This window comes from Oncorhynchus gorbuscha, linkage group LG02 (assembly GCF_021184085.1).
Source record: "Oncorhynchus gorbuscha isolate QuinsamMale2020 ecotype Even-year linkage group LG02, OgorEven_v1.0, whole genome shotgun sequence".
Taxonomy (NCBI): domain Eukaryota; kingdom Metazoa; phylum Chordata; class Actinopteri; order Salmoniformes; family Salmonidae; genus Oncorhynchus; species Oncorhynchus gorbuscha.
This window is the reverse complement of record NC_060174.1, coordinates 1093893-1120581: the sequence shown is the minus strand read 5'-3', so window position 1 is coordinate 1120581 and position 26689 is coordinate 1093893. Positions and strand designations below refer to the sequence as shown.

General features: G+C 46.3%; 1 pseudogene; it reads right to left on the bottom strand.

The window, feature by feature from the left end:
• LOC123995929 overlaps window positions 1-25769 on the bottom strand; it is a 151351-nt pseudogene extending 125582 nt beyond the window's left edge.
• Window positions 25770-26689: the final 920 nt, after the last annotated feature.

Sequence of the window (26689 nt, the reverse complement as noted above, 5' to 3'; positions counted from 1 at the left end):
CTCCAGGGAAACAAATAAAGGCTCTATCTCAATCCAGCGTCTGGCTCACAAATACTGATACTGCTTTTTGCCGATTCTCTGCAGATAAATTCAAAAACATTAGATGAAGATGTTGAATCCTCACTGCAGGAGAGAAGAGCCTCATTCTGCAGTACCAATAACAGAATTTTTTGCAAAATTGACAATTGTCCATATATTATGCGAGGGCTTGCATTTTTGACCCAGAGATGTGTGTGCTTTGGGGACCTTTAACAGAAGGTGACTGGCAGAACGGGGGTTGTATGTGGAGAATGAGGGCTACAGTAGATTTCTCAGATAGGGGGGAGTGAGGCCCAAGAGGGTTTTATCTGGAAGGTCTATTTTCCTGTAAATCTATATTGTTTCTCAACAGGGAATCCATGTTGACCAGACAGAACAACCTTTCTCTTAGGTTTTTGCCTCAAACTAAATTGAAAGAGTTTTTCTGACTAGATCACTAACCTACCTCCTCTCCAAGTCCCACCCACAGTGATTGATTGACAGCTCTGAAACCCTACCAACTCTGTCTCAAAAACATCCTGCCCCTCCCCTGACAACCCCATCCACAGTGAATGGTTATCAGGCCAAACTGTTAAAACTATAATTCACCCAATACAAAATGCCACCCTGGTTTCCTTATCCTAAGTGTCGACAGCAGCAGAGCCAATCAAATACATCATTTGAAGAACAGACGTCATTGGGGCAATTCATAGGGCGAATCGGACTTAAATCTCAAGAAAAAACAGGTTAAAAGGCGATCTTAGAGAATAGTCCTGATCATATCTGGTCCTAGTTGATATCCAAAACAACTAACACACTGAAAACAGAAATGTTCAGTCATTTTAACTGTAAAGTCTTTCTACTCAATAACACACCAAATGTAAAGTCATGTCTTTCTACTCAATAACACACCAAATGTAAAGTCATGTCTTTCTACTCAATAACACACCAAATGTAAAGTCATGTCTTTCTACTCAATAACACACCAAATGTAAAGTCATGTCTTTCTACTCAATAACACACCAAATGTAAAGTCATGTCTTTCTACTCAATAACACACCAAATGTAAAGTCATGTCTTTCTACTCAATAACACACCAAATGTAAAGTCATGTCTTTCTACTCAATAGCACACCAAATGTAAAGTCATGTCTTTCTACTCAATAACACACCAAATGTAAAGTCATGTCTTTCTACTCAATAACACACCAAATGTAAAGTCATGTCTTTCTACTCAATAACACACCAAATGTAAAGTCATGTCTTTCTACTCAATAACACACCAAATGTAAAGTCATGTCTTTCTACTCAATAACACACCAAATGTAAAGTCATGTCTTTCTACTCAATAACACACCAAATGTAAAGTCATGTCTTTCTACTCAATAACACACCAAATGTAAAGTCATGTCTTTCTACTCAATAACACACCAAATGTAAAGTCATGTCTTTCTACTCAATAACACACCAAATGTAAAGTCATTGGGGGGTTAAGTCTTATTCAATCATTTAACTGTGTAATCAAGCCATTAGAAAGTACCAGAAGCCACCAGAATAGAGCTTGTTCGACAACAACAACAACTCCCTGGCAGCCTACTTTATCAATGTGGGGTGTCTGGTTGGTGTGACAGAGGTCAGGGAGTCTGGTTGGTGTGACAGAGAGGTCAGGGAGTCTGGTTGGTGGGACAGAGAGAGAGGTCAGGGTGTCTAGTTGGTGGGACAGAGAGAGGTCAGGGTGTCTAGTTGGTGGGACAGAGAGAGGTCAGGGTGTCTGGTTGGTGGGACAGAGAGAGGTCAGGGTGTCTAGTTGGTGGCACAGAGAGAGGTCAGGGTGTCTGGTTGGTGGGACAGAGAGAGAGTTCAGGGTGTCTAGTTGGTGGGACAGAGAGAGAGGTCAGGGTGTCTAGTTGGTGGGACAGAGAGAGGTCAGGGTGTCTGGTTGGTGGGACAGAGAGAGAGGTCAGGGTGTCTGGTTAGTGGAACAGAGAGAGAGGTGAGGGTGTCTGGTTGGTGGGACAGAGAGAGAGAGGTAAGGGTTTCTCTGGCTGGTTGGTGGGACAGAGAGAGAGAGAGATCAGGGTGTCTGGTTGGTGGGACAGAGAGAGAGGTGAGGGTGTCTGGTTGGTGGGAAAGAGAGAGAGAGGTCAGGGTGTCTGGTTGGTGGGAAAGAGAGAGAGAGGTCAGGGTGTCTGGTTGGTGGGACAGAGAGAGAGAGGTAAGGGTTTCTCTGGCTGGTTGGTGGGACAGAGAGAGAGAGAGATCAGGGTGTCTGGTTGGTGGGACAGAGAGAGAGGTCAGGGTGTCTGGTTGGTGTGACAGAGAGAGAGAGGTCAGGGTGTCTGGTTGGTGGGAAAGAGAGAGAGAGAGGTCAGGGTGTCTGGTTGGTGGGAAAGAGAGAGAGGTGAGGGTGTCTGGTTGGTGGGACAGAGAGAGAGAGGTAAGGGTTTCTCTGGCTGGTTGGTGGGACAGAGAGAGAGAGATCAGGGTGTCTGGTTGGTGGGACAGAGAGAGAGGTGAGGGTGTGTGAGTGAGAGAGGTGAGGGTGTGTGAGAGAGGTGAGGGTTTCTCTGGCTGGTTGGTGTTACCTGGAAGTACATAAAGTTCATGAGCTTGGTGACCTCAGGCTCCAGCACCTCCACTGTCTTCTCATAGATCTCCACTCTGTTGGGCTGCTCATTACACTTCACCTGGTAGAGGGAGGAAGAGAGAAGAGAGCCATTCACATGGGAGAACAGGAGCCATTCACATGGGAGGTCAGGAGCCATTCACATGGGAGATCAGGAGCCATTCACATGGGAGATCAGGAGCCATTCACATGGGAGGTCAGGAGCCATTCACATGGGAGATCAGGAGCCATTCACATGGGAGATCAGGAGCCATTCACATGGGAGATCAGGAGCCATTCACATGGGAGGTCAGGAGCCATTCACATGGGAGGTCAGGAGCCATTCACATGGGAGATCAGGAGCCATTCACATGGGAGGTCAGGAGCCATTCACATGGGAGATCAGGAGCCATTCACATGTAATGTTAGAGTTATGTGGAGTATCAGATCAGCCTCAGCCATGCAGTGGTTACCTGTGGGATAGCATGAGAGCAGTATATCAGTCAGCCATGCAGTGGTTACCTGTGGGATAGCATGAGAGCAGTATATCAGTCAGCCATGCAGTGGTTGCCTGTGGGATAGCATGAGAGCAGTATATCAGTCAGCCATGCAGTGGTTACCTGTGGGATAGCATGAGAGCAGTATATCAGTCAGCCATGCAGTGGTTGCCTGTGGGATAGCATGAGAGCAGTATATCAGTCAGCCATGCAGTGGTTACCTGTGGGATAGCATGAGAGCAGTATATCAGTTAGCCATGCAGTGGTTGCCTGTGGGATAGCATGAGAGCAGTATATCAGTCAGCCATGCAGTGGTTACCTGTGGGATAGCATGAGAGCAGTATATCAGTCAGCCATGCAGTGGTTGCCTGTGGGATAGCATGAGAGCAGTATATCAGTCAGCCATGCAGTGGTTACCTGTGGGATAGCATGAGAGCAGTATATCAGTCAGCCATGCAGTGGTTGCCTGTGGGATAGCATGAGAGCAGTATATCAGTCAGCCATGCAGTGGTTACCTGTGGGATAGCATGAAAGCAGTATATCAGTCAGCCATGCATTGGTTACCTGTGGGATAGCATGAGAGCAGTATATCAGTCAGCCATGCAGTGGTTACCTGTGGGATAGCATGAGAGCAGTATATCAGTCAGCCATGCAGTGGTTACCTGTGGGATAGCATGAGAGCAGTATATCAGTCAGCCATGCAGTGGTTACCTGTGGGATAGCTCGAGAGCAGCTCCTCCACGTGTACAGCATCACAGCATACTCTTGGCCCTCCTCCAGCATCTCATTCTAAAGGAAGACATTTAACAGGCTCTCAAACACAATACAGATACTAGCCTCTCTCTCAGAGGTTCCTGAGGAACAATACAGATACTAGCCTCTCTCTCAGAGGTTCCTGAGGAACAATACAGATACTAGCCTCTCTCTCAGAGGTTCCTGAGGAACAATACAGATACTAGCCTCTCTCTCAGAGGTTCCTGAGGAACAATACAGATACTAGCCTCTCTCTCAGAGGTTCCTGAGGAACAATACAGATACTAGCCTCTTTTATTTATTTTTTATTTAACCAGGTAGGCTAGTTGAGAACAAGTTCTCATTTGCAACTGCGACCTGGCCAAGATAAAGCATAGCAGTGTGAACAGACAACACAGAGTTACACATGGAATAAACAATTAACAAGTCAATAACACAGTAGAAAAAAATGGGCAGTCTATATACAATGTGTGCAAAAGGCATGAGGAGGTAGGCGAATAATACAATTTTGCAGATTAACACTGGAGTGATAAATGATCAGATGGTCATGTACAGGTAGAGATATTGGTGTGCAAAAGAGCAGAAAAATAAATAAATAAAAACAGTATAAAAAACAGTATGGGAATGAGGTAGGTGAAAATGGGTGGGCTATTTTCCTATAGACTATGTACAGCTGCAGCGATCGGTTAGCTGCTCGGATAGCTGATGTTTGAAGTTGGTGAGGGAGATAAAGTCTCCAACTTCAGCGATTTTTGCAATTCGTTCCAGTCACAGGCAGCAGAGTACTGGAACGAAAGGCGGCCAAATGATGTGTTGGCTTTAGGGATGATCAGTGAGATACACCTGCTGGAGCGCGTGCTACGGATGGGTGTTGCCATCGTGACCAGTGAACTGAGATAAGGCGGAGCTTTACCTAGCATGGACTTGTAGATGACCTGGAGCCAGTGGGTCTGGCGACGAATATGTAGTGAGGGCCAGCTGACTAGAGTATACAAGTCGCAGTGGTGGGTGGTATAAGGTGCTTTAGTGACAAAACGGATGGCACTGTGATAAACTGCATCCAGTTTGCTGAGTAGAGTGTTGGAAGCCATTTTGTAGATGACATCGCCGAAGTCGAGGATCGGTAGGATAGTCAGTTTTACTAGGGTAAGCTTGGCAGCGTGAGTGAAGGAGGCTTTGTTGCGGAATAGAAAGCAGACTCTTGATTTGATTTTCGATTGGAGATGTTTGATGTGGGTCTGGAAGGAGAGTTTGCAGTCTAGCCAGACACCTAGATACTTATAGATGTCCACATATTCAAGGTCGGAACCATCCAGGGTGGTGATGCTAGTCGGGCATGCGGGTGCAGGCAGCGATCGGTTGAAAAGCATGCATTTGGTTTTACTCACGTTTAGGAGCAGTTGGAGGCCACGGAAGGAGTGCTGTATGGCATTGAAGCTCGTTTGGAGGTTAGATAGCACAGTGTCCAATGACGGGCCGAAAGTATATAGAATGGTGTCGTCTGCGTAGAGGTGGATCAGGGAATCGCCCGCAGCAAGAGCAACATCATTGATATACACAGAGAAAAGAGTCGGCCCGAGAATTGAACCCTGTGGCACCCCCATAGAGACTGCCAGAAGACCAGACAGCATGCCCTCCGATTTGACACACTGAACTCTGTCTGCAAAGTAATTGGTGAACCAGGCAAGGCAGTCATCCGAAAAACCCGAGGCTGTTGAGTCTGCCGATAAGAATATGGTGATTGACAGAGTCGAAAGCCTTGGCGAGGTCGATGAAGACGGCTGCACAGTACTGTCTTTTATCGATGGCGGTTATGATATCGTTTAGTACCTTGAGTGTGGCCGAGGTGCATCCGTGACCGGCTCGGAAACCAGATTGCACAGCGGAGAAGGTACGGTGGGATTCGAGATGGTCAGTGACCTGTTTGTTGACTTGGCTTTCGAAGACCTTAGATAGGCAGGGCAGGATGGATATAGGTCTGTAACAGTTTGGAGAGGGGGATGACTGCGGCAGCTTTCCAATCCTTGGGGATCTCAGACGATATGAAAGAGAGGTTGAACAGGCTGGTAATAGGGGTTGCGACAATGGCGGCAGATAGTTTCAGAAATAGCGGGTCCAGATTGTCAAGCCCAGCTGATTTGTACGGGTCCAGGTTTTGCAGCTCTTTCAGAACATCTGCTATCTGGATTTGGGTAAAGGAGAACCTGGAGAGGCTTGGGTGAGGAGCTACGGGGGGGGCGGCGCTGTTGGCCGAGGTTGGAGTAGCCAGGCGGAAGGCATGGCCAGCCGTTGAGAAGTGCTTATTGAAGTTTTCGATAATCATGGATTTATCGGTGGAGACAGTGTTTCCTAGCCTCAGTGCAGTGGGCAGCTGGGAGGAGGTGCTCTTGTTCTCCATGGACTTCACAGTGTCCCAGAACTTTTTGGAGTTGGAGCTACAGGATGCAAACTTCTGCCTGAAGAAGCTGGCCTTAGCTTTCCTGACTGACTGCGTGTATTGGTTCCTGACTTCCCTAAACAGTTGCATATCACGGGGGCTATTCGATGCTATTGCAGTCCGCCACAGGATGTTTTTGTGCTGGTCGAGGGCAGTCAGGTCTGGAGTGAACCAAGGGCTGTATCTGTTCTTGGTTCTGCATTTTTTGAACGGAGCATGCTTATCTAAAATGGTGAGGAAGTTACTTTTAAAGAATGACCATGCATCCTCAACTGACGGGATGAGGTCAATGTCCTTCCAGGATACCCGGGCCAGGTCGATTATAATAATAATAATATATGCCTGCTCACAGAAGTGTTTTCTACGTATGGGAGCGTTTGACAGTGATGAGGGGCCTGGTGTTTTAGGGAGCGTTTGACTGATGAGGGGTGGCTGCCGTGGCGGATACAGGCGATGAGGCAGTGATCGCTGAGATCCTGGTTGAAGACAGCAGAGGTATATTTGGAGGGCCAGTTGGTCAGGATGACGTCTATGAGGGTGCCCTTGTTTACAGAGATAGGGTTGTACCTGGTGGGTTCCTTGATGATTTGAGTGAGATTGAGGGCATCTAGCTTAGATTGTAGGACTGCCGGGTGTTAAGCATATCCCAGTTTAGGTCACCTAACAGAACAAACTCTGAAGCTAGATGGGGGGCGATCAATTCACAAATGGTGTCCAGGGCACAGCTGGGAGCTGAGGGGGGTCGGTAGCAGGCGGCAACAGTGAGAGACTTGTTTCTGGAGAGAGTAATTTTCAAAATTAGTAGTTCAAACTGTTTGGGTATGGACCTGGAAAGTATGACATTACTTTGCAGGCTATCTCTGCAGTAGACTGCGACTCCGCCCCCTTTGGCAGTTCTATCTTGACGGAAGATGTTATAGTTGGGTATGGAAATCTCTGAATTTTTGGTGGCCTTCCTGAGCCAGGATTCAGACACGGCAAGGACATCAGGGTTAGCAGAGTGTGCTAAAGCAGTGAGTAAAACAAACTTAGGGAGGAGGCTTCTGATGTTGACATGCATGAAACCAAGACTTTTTCGATCACAGAAGTCAACAAATGAGGGTACCTGGGGACATGCGGGGCCTGGGTTTACCTCCACATCACCCGCGGAACAGAGAAGGAGTAGTATGAGGGTACGGCTAAAGGCTATCAAAACTGGTCGCCTAGAGCGTTGGGGGCAGAGGATAAGAGGAGCAGGTTTCTGGGCATGGTAGAATATATTCAGGGCATAATGCGCAGACAGGGGTGTGGTGGGGTGCGGGTACAGCGGAGGTAAGCCCAGGCACTGGGTGATGATGAGAGAGGTTGTATCTCTGGACATGCTGGTTGTAAATGGGTGATGTCACCGCATGTGTGGGGGGTGGGACAAGGGAGGTAACAGGGGTATGCAGAGTTGATCTAGGGGCTCCATTGTGAACTAAAACAATGATAACTAACCTGAACAACAGTATACAAGGCATATTGACATTTGAGAGAGACATACAGCGAGGCATACAGTAGTCACAGGTGTTGAATTGAGAAAGCTAGCTAAAAAAAGTGGGCGAGGCTAATCAGCTAGCACAACAAACAGCAGGTAAAATGGCGTTGACTAGGCAACTGGGCCGACAGATAAAACAAACAAGCAGAGTGGAGTACCGTGATTAATGGACAGTCCAGTGTGCGTCAGCTATGTAGCCAAGAGATCAGTGTCCAGGGGGCAGCGGTGGATGGGGCAGGGGGGCTGGGCTGGCGAGTGTTATCCAGGTTTTTTTTTTTAAACTAACAATGACTAAATAGCTTGTAGCTAGTTAGCTGGTTAGCGTCTGGAGGTTCTTGAGTGTGTCATAAAAATAAAATAAAAATTAAAAGTAACAGCGATTCCGTACCACAGTGGGTGAGGCAGGTTTCCGGAAGGTATAAACAAAATAAAAATCAAAAAGAGATGGGTTCAGAGTGTTTGGGATGCAGTGATTCAGATGGTTAGCAGGCCTGTGCTAACAAGCTAACAGTTCGTAGGCCCGGGCTAGACAAGCTAGCCGTTAGCAGGCCGAATTAGCAAGCAGGGAGATAGCGAGGGCTAGAGAGTTAACCTTTGGGGGGACGTCGCGATGGGGTGAGTCTGTTTATTCCTCTTCATGCGGTGACATCGACAGACCGGTCGTGGGCCCGGGTAATTGTAGCCCAGGAGTATGCTACAGGTGCTCTAGTACGCTAGGTGAGCTGGAGACACAGCGTTTCAGAAAGCTCGCGGGCCTTGGCCGGCAGATGGATCTTTGGCGATGTCGCAACGAAAAAGCCTGTTGAAACCACCTCGGACGATTATGTCGGCGGACCAGTCGTGATGGATCGGCGGGGCTCCGTGTCGGCAGTAAAGGGTCCAGGCCAATTGGCAAAAGAGGTATTGTTGGGCCTCTTCGGCTAGTCGGGAGATGGGCTTAGCTCGAGGCTAGTTCAAGGCTAATTGGTGCTTGTTTTGGGACAGAGACGTTAGCCAGGAGTAGCCACTCGGATTGCAGCTAGCTAGTTGCGATGATCCGGTGTAAAGGTTCAGAGCTTGCGGTAGGAATCCGGAGAAAAAGCAGTCTGATGTGCTCTGGGTTGATGTCGCGCTGGTGTCCTAGTTAGCTTTGAAGACCGCTAGCAATGGCTAACTGAGTACTAGCTAGTAGCTAGTTAGCTGGCTAGCTTCTGATGGGGGTTCCGGTTCTAAAGTAAAGTATAGAAAAAGCAGATCCGTACCACATTGGGTGATGCGGGTTGCAGGAGAGTATATTCAGCTCTAGTTGGAAAGTGAGATTAAAATATATACGAAATATATACAGAAAAAAAAACGAAGAAAACTATATTTACACTAGACAGGACGGGACAAGACTAAACACACGTCCGACTGCTACGCCATCTCCGAGGTTCCTGAGGAACAATACAGATACTAGCCTCTCAGAGGTTCCTGAGGTACAATACAAATACTAGCCTCTCTCTCAGAGGTTCCTGAGGAACAATACAGATACTAGTCTCTCTCTCTCTCTCTCTCTCTCTCTCTCTCTCTCTCTCTCTCTCTCTCTCTCTCTCTCTCTCTCTCTCTCTCTCTCTCTCTCTCTCTCTCTCTCTCTCTCTCTCTCTCTCTCTCTCTCTCTCTCTCTCTCTCTCTCTCTCTCTCTCTCTCTCTCTCTCTCTCTCTCTCTCTCTCTCTCTCTCTCTCTCTCTCTCTCTCTCACAGAGGTTCCTGAGGTACAATACAGATACTAGTCTCTCTCTCTGAGGTACAATACAGATACTAGCCTCTCTCTCAGAGGTTCCTGAGGAACAATACAGATACTAGCCTCTCTCTCAGAGGTTCCTGAGGAACAATACAGATACTAGCCTCTCAGAGGTTCCTGAGGTACAATACAGATACTAGCCTCTCTCTCAGAGGTTCCTGAGGAACAATACAGATACTAGCCTCTCTCCCAGAGGTTCCTGAGGAACAATACAGATACTAGCCTCTCTCTCAGAGGTTCCTGAGGTACAATACAGATACTAGCCTCTCTCTCAGAGGTTCCTGAGGAACAATACAGATACTAGCCTCTCTCTCTGAGGTACAATACAGATACTAGCCTCTCTCTCTGAGGTTCCTGAGGTACAATACAGATACTAGCCTCTCTCTCAGAGGTTCCTGAGGAACAATACAGATACTAGCCTCTCTCTCAGAGGTTCCTGAGGTACAATACAGATACTAGCCTCTCTCTCAGAGGTTCCTGAGGAACAATACAGATACTAGCCTCTCTCCCAGAGGTTCCTGAGGAACAATACAGATACTAGCCTCTCTCTCAGAGGTTCCTGAGGTACAATACAGATACTAGCCTCTCTCTCAGAGGTTCCTGAGGAACAATACAGATACTAGCCTCTCTCTCTGAGGTACAATACAGATACTAGCCTCTCTCTCAGAGGTTGCTGAGGAACAATACAGATACTAGCCTCTCTCTCAGAGGTTGCCGAGGTATTGTAGTGCTTCAGTGCATTCAGAGCAGCCTTGGTCCCTGGTTGGTTGGCTGGCTGCATACAAAGTGCTGTTTGATAGAGCCTTAGCAGGTGGGCAGGCGCTCTATAACATCAATTACCCCTCACTAATTGAGTACAAAGCACCACTATTCACCACTATTCCCCTACTAAAGCAGACACGTCACAGTGCAGCAGAGAGACCTGGTATGTGTGGCACCCAAATGGCACCCCATTCCCTATATAGTGCACTACTTTAGACCAGAGCCCTATTCCCTATATAGTGCACTACATTAGACCAGAGCCCTATTCCCTATATAGTGCACGACTTTAGTTAGACCAGAGGCCTATTCCCTATGTAGTGCACTACTTTAGACCAGAGCCGTATTCCCTACATAGTGCACTGCTTTAGACCAGAGAACTATTTCCTATATAGTGCACTACATTAGACCAGAGCCCTATTCCCTATATAGTGCACTACTTTAGACCAGAGCCCTATTCCCTATATAGTGCACTACTTTAGACCAGGGCCCTATTCCCTATATAGTGCACTACATTAGACCAGAGCCCTATTCCCTATATAGTGCACTACTTTAGACCAGAGCCTTATTCCCTATGTAGTGCACTGCTTTAGACCAGAGCCCTATTCCCTATGTAGTGCACTGCTTTAGACCAGAGCCCTATTCCCTATATAGTGCACTACTTTAGACCAGAGCCCTATTTCCTATATAGTGCACTACATTAGACCAGAGCCCTATTCCCTATATAGTGCACTACTTTAGACCAGAGCCTTATTCCCTATGTAGTGCACTGCTTTAGACCAGAGCCCTATTCCCTATGTAGTGCACTGCTTTAGACCAGAGCCCTATTCCCTATATAGTGCACTACTTTAGACCAGAGCCCTATTCCCTATATAGTGCACTGCTTTAGACCAGAGCCCTATTCCCTATGTAGTGCACTACATTAGACCAGAGCCCTATTCCCTATATAGTGCACTACTTTAGACCAGAGCCTTATTCCTATGTAGTGCACTGCTTTAGACCAGAGCCCTATTCCCTATGTAGTGCACTGCTTTAGACCAGAGCCCTATTCCCTATATAGTGCACTACTTTAGACCAGAGCCCTATTCCCTATATAGTGCACTGCTTTAGACCAGAGCCCTATTCCCTATGTAGTGCACTGCTTTAGACCAGAGCCCTATTCCCTATGTAGTGCACTGCTTTAGACCAGAGCCCTATTCCCTATGTAGTGCACTGCTTTAGACCAGAGCCCTATTCCCTATGTAGTGCACTACTTTAGACCAGAGCCCTATTCCCTATGTAGTGCACTGCTTTAGACCAGAGCCCTATTCCCTATGTAGTGCACTGCTTTAGACCAGAGCCCTATTCCCTATGTAGTGCACTACTTTAGACCAGAGCCCTATTCCCTATGTAGTGCACTGCTTTAGACCAGAGCCCTATTCCCTATGTAGTGCACTGCTTTAGACCAGAGCCCTATTCCCTATGTAGTGCACTACTTTAGACCAGAGCCATAGGGGTCTATATAGGGAATAGGGTGCCATTTGTGATGCAGTCCAAGAGCTTGGTCTGGGTCCTCGTTCCTGTCACAGGGACACAGCCAAGTCTCCTCAGCCTTATTTCACCCATATAAACCCTAATAAATCCTTATTCACCCTATAAACCATCCCACCAGCTCTCTCTAACTCTAGCCCTCTCTTTTGTCCCTGTTCTGGGGACTACATTTCCCACATGAAGTATCAACAGACTAGAGAATTTAGAGGAAGTTCATGAACAGAGTTTATTCATTCCAAAAGGCATAACGAATACATTTTCAATCTATCCATGAGGCTACACATGGAACCTGGTACTTACCATGCTAGAGTGGACAGTGGCCTGCTCGATGTGTCTGGAACCTGGTACTTACCATGCTAGAGTGGACAGTGGCCTGCTCGATGTGTCTGGAACCTGGTACTTACCATGCTAGAGTGGACAGTGGCCTGCTCGATGTGTCTGGAACCTGGTACTTACCATGCAAGAGTGGACAGTGGCCTGCTCGATGTGTCTGGAACATGGTACTTACCATGCAAGAGTGGACGGTGGCCTGCTCGATGTGTCTGGAACCTGGTACTTACCATGCTAGAGTGGACGGTGGACAGTGGCCTGCTCGATGTGTCTGGAACCTGGTACTTACCATGCTAGAGTGGACGGTGGACAGTGGCCTGCTCGATGTGTCTGGAACCTGGTACTTACCATGCTAGAGTGGACGGTGGACAGTGGCCTGCTCGATGTGTCTGGAACCTGGTACTTACCATGCTAGAGTGGACAGTGGCCTGCTCGATGTGTCTGGAACCTGGTACTTACCATGCTAGAGTGGACAGTGGCCTGCTCGATGTGTCTGGAACCTGGTACTTACCATGCTAGAGTGGACAGTGGCCTTCTCGATGTGTCTGGAACCTGGTACTTACCATGCTAGAGTGGACAGTGGCCTGCTCGATGTGTCTGGAACCTGGTACTTACCATGCTAGAGTGGACAGTGGCCTGCTCGATGTGTCTGGAACCTGGTACTTACCATGCTAGAGTGGACAGTGGACAGTGGCCTGCTCGATGTGTCTGGAACCTGGTACTTACCATGTTAGAGTGGACTGTGGCCTGCTCGATGTATCTGGCGATCCCCGTCACAAAGGCATTACGGTCTTCGAAGTTGGTGTTGAAGTTGGGCTGCAAAGAGATGGGATGTTAGATTGGAATCAAAGGAAGGCTAACAGTTTGTTCTGTGCACGGCGCACAGACACGGTGCAACATAATACTGTAATTACCTGGTGGAGGGAGGAGCCTCGATGCAGGGCTGCTGGTCTGAGAACAGTTCTTACCTGGTACATGAGGGAGCAGGGCAGGGGCTCGATGCAGGGCTGCTGGTCTGGGAGAGGCAGCTCCTCCAGAAGGTCCACATTGGACAGGGCATCCTCCAGGGTCACCGTGGATGCCATGATGCTGCAACAACACGCAGATATAGGAGTTAGAGATAGGATGCTGCAACAACACGCAGATATAGGAGTTAGAGATATGATGCTGCAACAACACACACATATAGGAGTTAGAGATATGATGCTGGAACACACAGATATAGGAGTTAGAGATAGGATGCTGCAACAACACGCAGATATAGGAGTTAGAGATATGATGATGCTGGAACAACACACAGATATTGGAGTTAGAGATATGATGCTGGAACACACAGATATAGGAGTTAGAGATAGGATGCTGGAACACACAGATATAGGAGTTAGAGATATGATGCTGGAACACACAGATATAGGAGTTAGAGATATGATGCTGGAACACACAGATATAGGAGTTAGAGATGGGATGCTGGAACACACAGATATAGGAGTTAGAGATATGATGCTGGAACACACAGATATAGGAGTTAGAGATATGATGCTGGAACACACAGATATAGGAGTTAGAGATATGATGCTGGAACACACAGATATAGGAGTTTGAGATATGATGCTGGAACACACAGATATAGGAGTTAGAGATATGATGCTGGAACACACAGATATAGGAGTTAGAGATATGATGCTGGAACACACAGATATAGGAGTTAGAGATATGATGCTGGAACACACAGATATAGGAGTTAGAGATAGGATGCTGGAACACACAGATATAGGAGTTAGAGATATGATGCTGGAACACACAGTTAGAGATAGGATGCCGCTGCAACAACACACAGATAAGACGGTTTTTGGTTTGTTTATTTGCAACTTATTGTTTTACTATTTTGTACATAATGTTGCAGTGAAAATAACATCCAGACATCAGGACTGTGATTACTCACCACGGACTAGCAGAATCCTTTTTTTCCTTTCACGACTCTGACGAGCCCGACGAGAAGGATAGATATACTGCTTTCTCTCGGAAGATTAAACTACCAACTGGACATTCAAAACTGTAACATCTTATGCTTCACAGAGTCGTGGCTGAACGACGACACTATCAACATACAGCTGGCCGGTTATACGCTGTTCCCACCGGATAGAACAGTAAGTCAAGGGGCGGAGGACTATCTATTATAAATAACAGCTGGTGCAGAATATCTAAGGAAGTCTCAAGCTATTGCTCGCCTGAGGTAGAATAGCTAATGATATTCTGTAGACCAACCTATCTACCGAGAGAGTTTTCATCTGTATTCTTCTATTTTTCGTAGCTGTTTTACATACCACCACAGTCAGAGGCTGGCACTACGAGACTGGCACTAAGAGGCTGGCACTAAGAGGCTGGCACTAAGACAGCATTGAATGAGCTATATTCCGGCATACATGAAAACGCTCATCCAGAGGCGGCAGACCACCATAGTGCCTGTGCCCAAGAACATTAAGGTAACCTGCCTAAATGACTACCGACACGTAGCACTCACTTCTGTAGCCATGAAGTGCTTTGAAAGGCTGGTCATGGCTCACATCAACACCATTATCTCAGAAACCCTAGACCCACTCCAAGTTGCATACTTCCCCAACAGATCCATAGATGATGCTATCTCTATTGCACTCCACGCTGCCCTTTCTCACCTGGACAAAAGGAACACCTACGTGAGAATGCTCTTCATTGACTCCAGCTCAGGGTTCAACACCATAGTGCCCTCCAAGCTCATCACTAAGCTAAGGACCCTGGGACTAAACACCTCCCTCTGCAACTGCAACTGGATCCTGGACTTCCTGATGGGCCACCCCCAGTTGGTAGGGGTAGGTAACAACACATCCGCCACGCTGATCCTCAACATAGGGGCCCCTCAGGGGTACATGCTCAGTCCCCTCCTGTACTCCATGTTCGCTCATGACTGCACAGCCAGGCACGACTCCAACACCATCATTAAATTTGCAGATGACAACAAACAGGGAGGAGGTCAGAGACCTGGCAGGGTGGCGCAAGGACAACAATCTCTCCCTCAATGTGATCAAGACAAAGGAGATGATTGTGGACTACAGGAGAAGGAGGACCGAGCACGCCCCCATTCTCATTGATGGGGCTGTAGTGGAGCAGGTTGAGAGCTTCAAGTTGTCATGTTTTGTCATTAATTATCATGTCTTGTCCCTGTGCTTCCCCTTCTATTCGTTTCCCTCTGCTGGTCTTATTAGGTTCTTTCCCTCTTTCTATCCCTCTCTCTTCCCCTCCCTCTCTCACTCTCTCGCTCTCTCTTCTCTCTATCGTTCCGTTCCTGCTCCCAGCTGTTCCTATTCCCCTAATCAATCATTTAGTCTTCCCACACCTGTTCCCGATCCTTTTCCCTGATTAGAGTCCCTATTTCTCTCCTTGTTTTCCGTTCCTGCCCCGTCGGATCCTTATCTATAATTCACCGTGCTGTGTCTATGTTTTGCCCTGTCGTGTCGTGTTTCCCTCAGATGCTGCGTGGTGAGCAGGTGTCTGAGTCTGCTAGGTTCAAGTGCCTTCCCGAGGCAACCTGCAGTTCTCGATCAAGTCTCCAGTCTGTTCTCGTCTTTACGGGTAGTATTATGCTTTTTGTTTTGTAAAGTTTCTTACTGGATTAAAACTCTGTTTTCGCCAAGTCGCTTTTGGGTCCTCATTCACCTGCATAACACAAGTACCTTGGTGTCCACATCACCAACAAACTAACATAGTCCATACACACCAAGACAGAAGAGGGCACGACAAAACCTATTCCCCCTCAGGAGACTGAAAAGATTTGGCATGGGCCTTCGATCCTCAAAAGTTCTACAGCTGCACCATCAAGAGCATCCTGACTGGTTGCATCACTGCCTGGCATGGCCAATTAATTAGGTCTGATTTCAAGTTTTCATTGCAATCGGTAACCTTCGGTAACAATCGGTAACCTTTTTGGACGCCGATTATGGCTGATTACATTGCAATCCATGAGGAAACTGCATGGCAGGCTGACCACCTGTTATGCGAGTGCAGCGTCAAAAGGACCTTGTGGCTGCAAGGAGCCAAGGTAAGTTGCTAGCTAGCATTAAACGTATCTTATAAAAAACTATCAATCTTCATATAATCACTAGTTAACTACACATGGTTGCTGATATTACTAGTTTAACTAGCTTGTCCTGCGTTGCATATAATCAATGAGGTGCCTGTTAATTTATCATCGAATCACAGCCTACTTCAACTTTGCCAAATGGGTGATGATTTAACAAAAGCACATTAGCGAAAAAAACATAAACATCAACATCAAAAATAAATACAGAGCTGTGCCACCAGAGACTCTGGGTTCACGCCCAGGCTCTGTCGTAACCGGCCGCGACCAGGAGATCCGTGGGGTGACGCACAATTGGCCTAGCGTCGTCCGGGTTAGGGAGGGTTTGGCCGGTAGGGATATCCTTGTCTCATCGCGCACCAGCGACTCATGTGGCGGGCCAGGCGCAGTGCGCGCTAACCAAGGTTGCCAGGTGCACGGTGTTTCCTCCGACACATTGGTGCGGCTGGCTTCCGGGTTGGATGTGCGGAGTCAGGGAAATGCAACAGTTTGGGCCGCCTGGCTCGTTGCGAACTGTTTCTTCCTAACAAAGACCGTAATTAATTTGCCAGAATTTTTCATAATTATGACATAACATTGAAGGTTGTGCAATGTAACAGCAACATTTAGACTTATGGATGCCACCCGTTAGTTAAAATATGGAATGGTTCCGTATTTCACTGAAGGAATAAATGTTTTGTTTTCAAAATTATAGTTTCCGGATTTGACCATATTAATGACCAAAGGCTTGTATTTCTGTGTGTTATTATTTTATAATTAAGTCTATGATTTGATAGAGCAGTCTGACTGAGCGGTGGTAGGCAGCAGCAGGCTTGTAAGCATTCATTCAAACAACACTTTACTGCGTTTGCGAGCAGCTCTTAGCAATGCCTGAAGCACAGCATAGTTTATTTATTTATTTTACCTTTATTTAACCATGTAGGCCAGTTTAGAACAAGTTCTCATTTGCAACTGCGACCTGGCCAAGATAAAGCAAAGCAGTTCAACACATACAACAACACAGAGTTACACATGGAATACAAACATACAGTCACTAACACAATAGAAAAGTCTATATACAGTGCAAATGAGGATTAGGGAGGTAAGGTAATAAATAGGCCGTAGTGGTGAAATAATTACAATACAGCAATTAAACACTGGAGTGATAGATGTGCAGAAGATGAATGTGCAAGTAGAGATACTGGGGTGCAAAGGAGCAAAAACAATATATAACAATATAGGGATGAAGTAGTTGGGTGGGCTGTTTACAGATGGGCTATGTACAGATGCAATGATCTGTAAGCTGCTCTGACAGCTGATGCTTAAAGTCAGCAGGGGAGATATGAGTCTCCAGTTTATGACTTCAAGCCTATCAACACCTGAGATTACACTGGCAATACTAAAATGCCGATAATAACATCCAATACTCAAAATAGTCAAAGGTATATGAAATACAAATGGTAGAGAGAGAAATACTCTAAGCGTCATAATTACTATAATAACTACAACCTAAAACCTATTACCTGGGAATATTAAACCACCAGCTTTCATATGTTCTCATATATTTATTCTCATGTTCTGAGCAAGGAACTGAAACGTTAGCTTTTTTACATGGCACATATTGCACTTTTACTTTCTTCTCCTAAACTTTCTTTTTGCATTATTTAAACCAAATTGAACATGTTTTATTATTTACTTGATGCTAAATTGATTTTATTGATGTATTATATGTATTATGTTAAAATAAAAGTGTATTGTTGTAATTGTCATTATTACAAATACATGTAAAAATCGGCCGATTAATCGGTATCGGCATTGAAAAATCATAAACATGACCTCGAGTGCATACAGCCCAGTACATAACCGGGGCCAAGCTTCCTGCCATTCAGGACCTCTATACCAGGCAGTGTCAGAGGAAGGCCCTAATAAATGGTCAAAGACTCCAGTCACCCTAGTCATAGACTGTTCTCTCCGCTACCACGCGGCAAGCGGTACCGTAGCGCCAAGTCTAGGTCCAAGAGGCTTCTCAACAGCTTCTACCCCCAGGCCATAAGACTCCTGAACAGCTAATCAAATGTTTATTATCTATGGATAGTCACTTTAATAACTCTAGCTACATGTACATATTACCCCGAGTAACCGGTACCCCCGTACATTGATTCTGTACCCCTGTATATAGCCTCCACATTGACTCTGTACCGTAATACCCTGTATATATCCTCCACATTGACTATGTACTGGTACCCCCTGTATATAGCCTCCACATTGACTCTGTACCGTAATACCCTGTATATAGCCTCCACATTGACTCTGTACCGTAATACCCTGTATATAGCCTCCACATTGACTATGTACTGGTACCCCCTGTATATAGCCTCCACATTGACTCTGTACCGTAATACCCTGTATATAGCCTCCACATTGACTCTGTACCGTAATACCCTGTATATAGCCTCCACATTGACTCTGTACCGGTACCCCCTGTATATAGCCTCCACATTGACTCTGTACCAGTACCCCCTGTATATAGCCTCCACATTGACTCTCTACCGTAATACCCTGTATATAGCCTCCACATTGACTCAGTACCATAATACCCTGTATATAGCCTCCACATTGACTCTGTACCGTAATACCCTGTATATAGCCTCCACATTGACTCTGTACCGTAATACCCTGTATATAGCCTCCACATTGACTCTGTACCGTAATACCCTGTATATAGCCTCCACATTGACTCTGTACCGTAATACCCTGTATATAGCCTCCACATTGACTCTGTACCGTAATACCCTGTATATAGCCTCCACATTGACTCTGTACCGGTACCCCCTGTATATAGCCTCCACATTGACTCTGTACCAGTACCCCCTGTATATAGCCTCCACATTGACTCTCTACCGTAATACCCTGTATATAGCCTCCACATTGACTCTGTACCGTAATACCCTGTATATAGCCTCCACATTGACTCTGTACCGTAATAACCTGTATATAGCCTCCACATTGACTCTGTACCGTAATACCCTGTATATAGCCTCCACATTGACTCTGTACCGTAATACCCTGTATATAGCCTCCACATTGACTCTGTACCGTAATAACCTGTATATAGCCTCCACATTGACTCTGTACCGTAATACCCTGTATATAGCCTCCACATTGACTCTGTACCGTAATACCCTGTATATAGCCTCCACATTGACTCTGTACCGTAATACCCTGTATATAAGCCTCCACATTGACTCTGTACCGTAATACCCTGTATATAGCCTCCACATTGACTCTGTACCGTAATACCCTGTATATAGCCTCCACATTGACTCTGTACCGTAATACCCTGTATATAGCCTCCACATTGACTCTGTACCGTAATACCCTGTATATAGCCTCCACATTGACTCTGTACCGTAATAACCTGTATATAGCCTCCACATTGACTCTGTTAATACCCTGTATAAGCCTCCACATTGACTCTGTAGTTTTACCCTGTATATAGCCTCCACATTGACTCTGTACCGTAATACCCTGTATATAGCCTCCACATTGACTCTGTACCGTAATACCCTGTATATAGCCTCCACATTGACTCTGTACCGTAATACCCTGTATATAGCCTCCACATTGACTCTGTCCCGTAATACCCTGTATATAGCCTCCACATTGACTCTGTACCGTAATACCCTGTATATAGCCTCCACATCCGCTATTGCCATTGTACTGCTGCTCTTTAATTATGTTAATTTTATTTCTTAGTTTTCTTAAAACTGCATTGTTGGTTAAAGGCTTGCGTGTCAGCATTTCACTGTGAGGTCTACTACACCTGTTGTATTCAGCATTTCACTGTGAGGTCTACTACACCTGTTGTATTCAGCATTTCACTGTAAGGTCTACTACACCTGTTGTATTCAGCATTTCACTGTGAGGTCTACTACACCTGTTGTATTCAGCATTTCACTGTAAGGTCTACTACACCTGTTGTATTCAGCATTTCACTGTGAGGTCTACTACACCTGTTGTATTCAGCATTTAACTGTAAGGTCTACTACACCTGTTGTATTCAGCATTTCACTGTGAGGTCTACTACACCTGTTGTATTCAGCATTTCACTGTAAGGTCTACTACACCTACCTGTTGTATTCAGCATTTCACTGTGATGTCTACTACACCTGTTGTATTCAGCATTTCACTGTGATGTCTACTACACCTGTTGTATTCAGCATTTCACTGTGAGGTCAGTGGGGTTAACTGGTCTAGGAACAGTGGGGTTAACTGGTCTAGGAACAGTCTGTTAACTGGTCTAGGAACAGTCTGTTAACTGGTCTAGGAACAGTGGGTTAACTGGTCTAGGAACAGTGGGTTAACTGGTCTAGGAACAGTGGGTTAACTGGTCTAGGAACAGTGGGTTAACTGGTCTAGGAACAGTGGGTTAACTGGTCTAGGAACAGTGGGTTAACTGGTCTAGGAACAGTGGGTTAACTGGTCTAGGAACAGTGGGTTAACTGGTCTAGGAACAGTGGGTTAACTGGTCTAGGAACAGTGGGTTAACTGGTCTAGGAACAGTGGGTTAACTGGTCTAGGAACAGTGGGTTAACTGCGTGTTCAGGAGCAGAACGACAGATTTGTACCTTGTCAGCTCGGGGGTTTGAACTCGCAACCTTCCGGTTACTAGTCCAACGCTCTAACCACTAGGCTACCCTGCCGCCCCCATATATCATGGCACAGTGGGGTAAATAGGTCCCCTTGATCACCTGAATGTTTTAGTCACTTTCTGTGCACTTCTTCAACGAGCAAATATATCTGGAAGGTTTCATTCAAATCAAAAGGGGTGCTGTCAAAAAGTGATTGAATTCAAATGGATTCACCCCCCATAAGAGGCTTAACTGCCCTGGTACCAGGAATAGCCCTAGGAGGGGGAGAGCAAGCCGCACAGGAAACAGAGAGCCACAGCTTGCCCTAACTGAGACAGACAGGCTCTGGGGACACAGCTAGCCCTAACTGAGACAGACAGGCTCTGTGGACACAGCTAGCCCTAACTGAGACAGACAGGCTCTGGGGACACAGCTAGCCCTAACTGAGACAGACAGGCTCTGGGGACACAGCTAGCCCTAACTGAGACAGACAGGCTCTGGGGACACAGCTAGCCCTAACTGAGACAGACAGGCTCTGGGGACACAGCTAGCCCTAACTGAGACAGACAGGCTCTGGGGACACAGCTAGCCCTAACTGAGACAGACAGGCTGTGGACACAGCTAGCCCTAACTGAGACAGACAGGCTCTGGGGACACAGTTAGCCCTAACTGAGACAGACAGACAGGCTCTGGGGACACAGCTAGCCCTAACTGAGACAGACAGGCTCTGGGGATACAGCTAGCCCTAACTGAGACAGACAGGCTCTGGGGACACAGCTAGCCCTAACTGAGACAGACAGACAGGCTCTGGGGACACAGCTAGCCCTAACTGAGACAGACAGGCTCTGGGGACACAGCTAGCCCTAACTGAGACAGACAGGCTCTGTGGACACAGCTAGCCCTAACTGAGACAGACAGGCTCTGGGGACACATCTAGCCCTAACTGAGACAAGACAGGCTCTGTGGACACAGCTAGCCCTAACTGAGACAGACAGGCTCTGTGGACACAGCTAGCCCTAACTGAGACAGACAGGCTCTGTGGACACAGCTAGCCCTAACTGAGACAGACAGGCTCTGTGGACACAGCTAGCCCTAACTGAGACAGACAGGCTCTGGGGACACAGCTAGCCCTAACTGAGACAGACAGGCTCTGGGGACACAGCTAGCCCTAACTGAGACAGACAGGCTCTGGGGACACAGATAGCCCTAACTGAGACAGACAGGCTCTGGGGACACAGATAGCCCTAACTGAGACAGACAGACAGGCTCTGGGGACACAGCTAGCCCTGAGACAGACAGGCTCTGGGGACACAGCTAGCCCTAACTGAGACAGACAGGCTCTGGGGACACAGCTAGCCCTAACTGAGACAGACAGGCTCTGTGGACACAGCTAGCCCTAACTGAGACAGACAGACAGGCTCTGGGGACACAGCTAGCCCTAACTGAGACAGACAGGCTCTGGGGACACAGCTAGCCCTAACTGAGACAGACAGGCTCTGTGGACACAGCTAGCCCTAACTGAGACAGACAGGCTCTGTGGACACATCTAGCCCTAACTGAGACAGACAGGCTCTGGGGACACAGCTAGCCCTAACTGAGACAGACAGGCTCTGTGGACACAGAGAACTCTGGTGTAAAGTAGTGCACTATATAGGGAATAGCATGCAGTTTGGAAAGCAGCCCCAGAGCAGAGTAAAGGCGTCCTCATGCTTCAGTTCAGCTGGCGACCTGAACGAATGTGCTTGCATACTACTTTAAAAGACATTAGTTATATTGTTGTTTTTCAAGCTGTTTGTCCATTTTGAGACACCGTAGCCAAAATAGCCAAAATAGTCTGAATTAATCTAAGGATCTCCAAGGAGATCTTAGTTGCTCAATTGTACATCTAACTAGTAATGTTTGGTTCAGTATTTCTCAATGAAAACATGTGCATGAAAATGAGCCGTCTCTCATTGAATGACAAATACTTAATTGAAGAATCCCTGTTGACCAATCACAGACGGAGGGGGGTGGACCTCCCACTACTGACTTCAGCTTGTTTCCGAACTTCAATAAATGTCATCATAATGCACAAACTGTTTCGGCTGGGAAGCACGCGGACGCCTTAACAGACAGGAACCGGAGTAAAGCTGGCTTGTTGGGTTAGATAGGACTCTCCCCATATAATAGAGGAAATATGTCAAATGACTCATTCATATTCCTGTGCACGGAAGCAGAGACACGCAGTACTGCACTAGCAGGCCGTGGATTGTCTTAGGGTCAGGATTAGGGTCAGGGTTATAGGGTCAGGGTTATAGGGTTAGGGTCAGGGTTATAGGGTCAGGGTTAGGGTTATAGGGTTAGGGTCAGGGTTAGGGTCAGGTTTATAGGGTTAGGGTCAGGGTTATAGGGTCAGGGTTAGGATCAGGGTTAGGATCAGGATCAGGGTTAGGGTCAGGTTTATAGGGTTAGGGTCAGGGTTAGGATCAGGGTTAGGGTCAGGGTTAGGGTCAGGGTTAGGGTTAGGGTCAGGGATATAGGGTCAGGGTTAGGGTCAGGGATATAGGGTCAGGGTTATAGGGTCAGGGTTAGGATCAGGGTTAGTGTTAGGGTCAGGGTTAGGGTTAGGGTCAGGTTTATAGGGTTAGGGTTAGGGGGTTAGGATCAGGGTTAGGGTCAGGGTTAGGGTCAGGGTTAGGGTCAGGGTTATAGGGTCAGGGTTAGGATCAGGGTTAGTGTTAGGGTCAGGGTTAGGGTCAGGGTTAGGGTCAGATAAAGGCTCTGTTGGAAATAAGCTCTCCTCTCACTCCCAAAGACTCTGGTTCTGGTGAAGCCTGGTCCTGGTCATGGGTTATACTGCAGCTTGGTCTGGATTTGTTGTGGTGGTGGGTAGGAAACATACTCCGCTTGTCCGTCCATTCATTTACAGGGGTTTCATACTGGTTATTTTGACAGCAGGAGTTTGTGATTTCACACCTTATATATTTCTGACGGCCTAGGAAACGGGGGGGTTTCGTTCACTCTGACATACTGCTAACGTATTGCAGCTGCGCAAGTTCTGTTCTACAGAAGTGACTGGAGATTGAATCCCCCGAGCTGACAAGGTGAAAATCTGTCGTTCTGCCCCTGAACGAGGCAGTTAACCCACCGTTCCTAGGCCGTCATTGAAAATCAGAATGTGTTCTTAACTGACTTGCCTGGTTAAATAAAGGTAAAATAAAGGTGTAAAAAAATATTTTTAAAATGCCGATTTCCGATTGTTATGAAAACTTGAAATCGGCCCGAATTAATCGGCCATTCAGATTAATCGGTCAACCTCTAGTCCAGATATACCAGGGCCCATATACACCGGGGCCCAGATACACCCCGGGGCCCAGATACACCCCGGGGCCCATATACACCCCGGGGCCCATATACACCCCGGGGCCCAGATACACCCCGGGGCCCAGATACACCGGGCCCCAGATATACCAGGGCCCAGATATACCAGGGCCCAGATATACCGGGGCCCATATACACCGGGGCCCAGATACACCGGGGCCCATATACTGGGGCCCATATATACCGGGTCCTGTCGGCCCCCCCCCTCCCCCATCTACAGATGCAACTCTTTCACTTCTCCTAAAACAGCAACTCTCCCCCCTCTCTCTCCTGCTCTTTGCCTGATCATACTAGGAAGGAAGTCACTGAGCAAACACACAAACTGAGATCCTTGCTGGAGGGTAACGAAGACCTACTGCACAGCCTTTGTCAACACACATCTACAAAGACATTTAGTTCCATCATTTACCTAACAGAGATCTGGTTCAAATTACATTCCACCCCTTTAACATCTCATTTTGCAGAGCAATGGGCATGACTTTAGTTCAGAAATAATCATAAAATGTTGACTTTGAAATCTCTATTCCTCAATATAACAGTCAATTATTTGGAGCACTGGTTTAACGTTGTCTTTTGCCATTGGTTTGTCAGTCAACAACCATGATTTGTTTGAAAATGATTCCTGCCTGTTTGACTCGCCTGTATGAGCCTGACTCCTGAAGTGCGGATATGTGTCTGATTCCTGATTCCTGCCCGTTTGACTCGCCTGTATGAGCCTGACTCCTGAAGAGTGGATATGTGTCTGATTCCTGATTCCTGATTCTGTATGAGCCTGCCTGTTTGACTGATTCGATTCCTGCCTGTTTGACTCGAGCCTGACTCCTGAAGAGTGGATATGTGTCTGATTCCTGATTCCTGCCCGTTTGACTCGCCTGTATGAGCCTGACTCCTGAAGTGCGGATATACGTCTGATTCCTGAGCAGGAGAGCAGCCTGTTGCCAAGATCCTAACTAGTCTGATTAGTCGCTCAGGAAATCGGGCCCACAGTAGAGCTTTAGACAAGGAAAATGAATGTGCGGTTTATCTACCTGCCTTTTATTTCATGAATCAACACAATAAACACATACCTATTTATTTTTTGCCGTATAAATAAGATAAAACGCTACGTTTCTTGTGCACAAAACCCATGACTAATAAAACAAGGCGAATACATAAAAGACAACACCCATAAAGAAACATACCAGAAAGTTTGAGGCGATCGATAGGTCAATCACAACACAGTGTAAATGTCCCCGGCGGACTATAGTATAGTAACTACCGACTCACCCCAAGTTATTCTCCTGGGAATGTGGTCCTCTTAACCAAATTAAAAACCCTTCTAAAACTATAATTCACAATCTGGTCGTTCCTGGGACGCTCCGGTGGATGAAAAGCGAGGATATCCCAGTTTGTGGTCAGTGAAATCTTCTTCCCTTGTTAGTGCAACAGAGGCAGCAGGCGAGGATTTGTGCAGAGCAGAGAGTTTCTGTCCCACTAACTGAACCAAAGAAAATGTTTTTCTTCTTTGTTATCATGGAATTCGTATATTTGTTTGTACTTGCTGCCACCTACTGTGCAGGAGTGTGTGGTTCATCACGACACAGTTTGTGATACAATAATGAAAAGGGGGAAAGGAAAAATTACACCATTACAAATTACCAGCATCTATATACCACTATTACATTCCACCAACCAACATCTATATACAACTATTACAAATTACCAACATCTATATACCACTATTACAAATTACCAACATCCATATACCACTATTACAAATTACCAACATCTATATACCACTATTACAAATTACCAACATCTATATACCACTATTACAAATTACCAACATCTATATACCACTATTACAAATTACCAACATCTATATACCACTATTACATTCCACCAACCAACATCTATATACAACTATTACAAATTACCAACATCTATATACCACTATTACAAATGACCAACATCTATATACCACTATTACAAATTACTAACATCTATATACAACTATTACAAATTACCACCATCTATATACAACTATTACAAATTACCACCATCTATATACCACTATTACAAATTACCAACATCTATATACCACTATTACAAATTACCAACATCTATATACCACTATTACATATTACCAACATCTATATACCACTATTACATACCACCATCTATATACAACTATTACAAATTACCAACATCTATATACCACTATTACAAATTACCATCTATATACCACTATTACATACCACCATCTATATACCACTATTACATACCACCAACTATATACCACTATTACATACCACCATCTATATACCACTATTACATACCAACCATCTATATACACCATCTATATACCACTATTACACACCACCATCTATATACCACTATTACACACCACCATCTATATACACCAT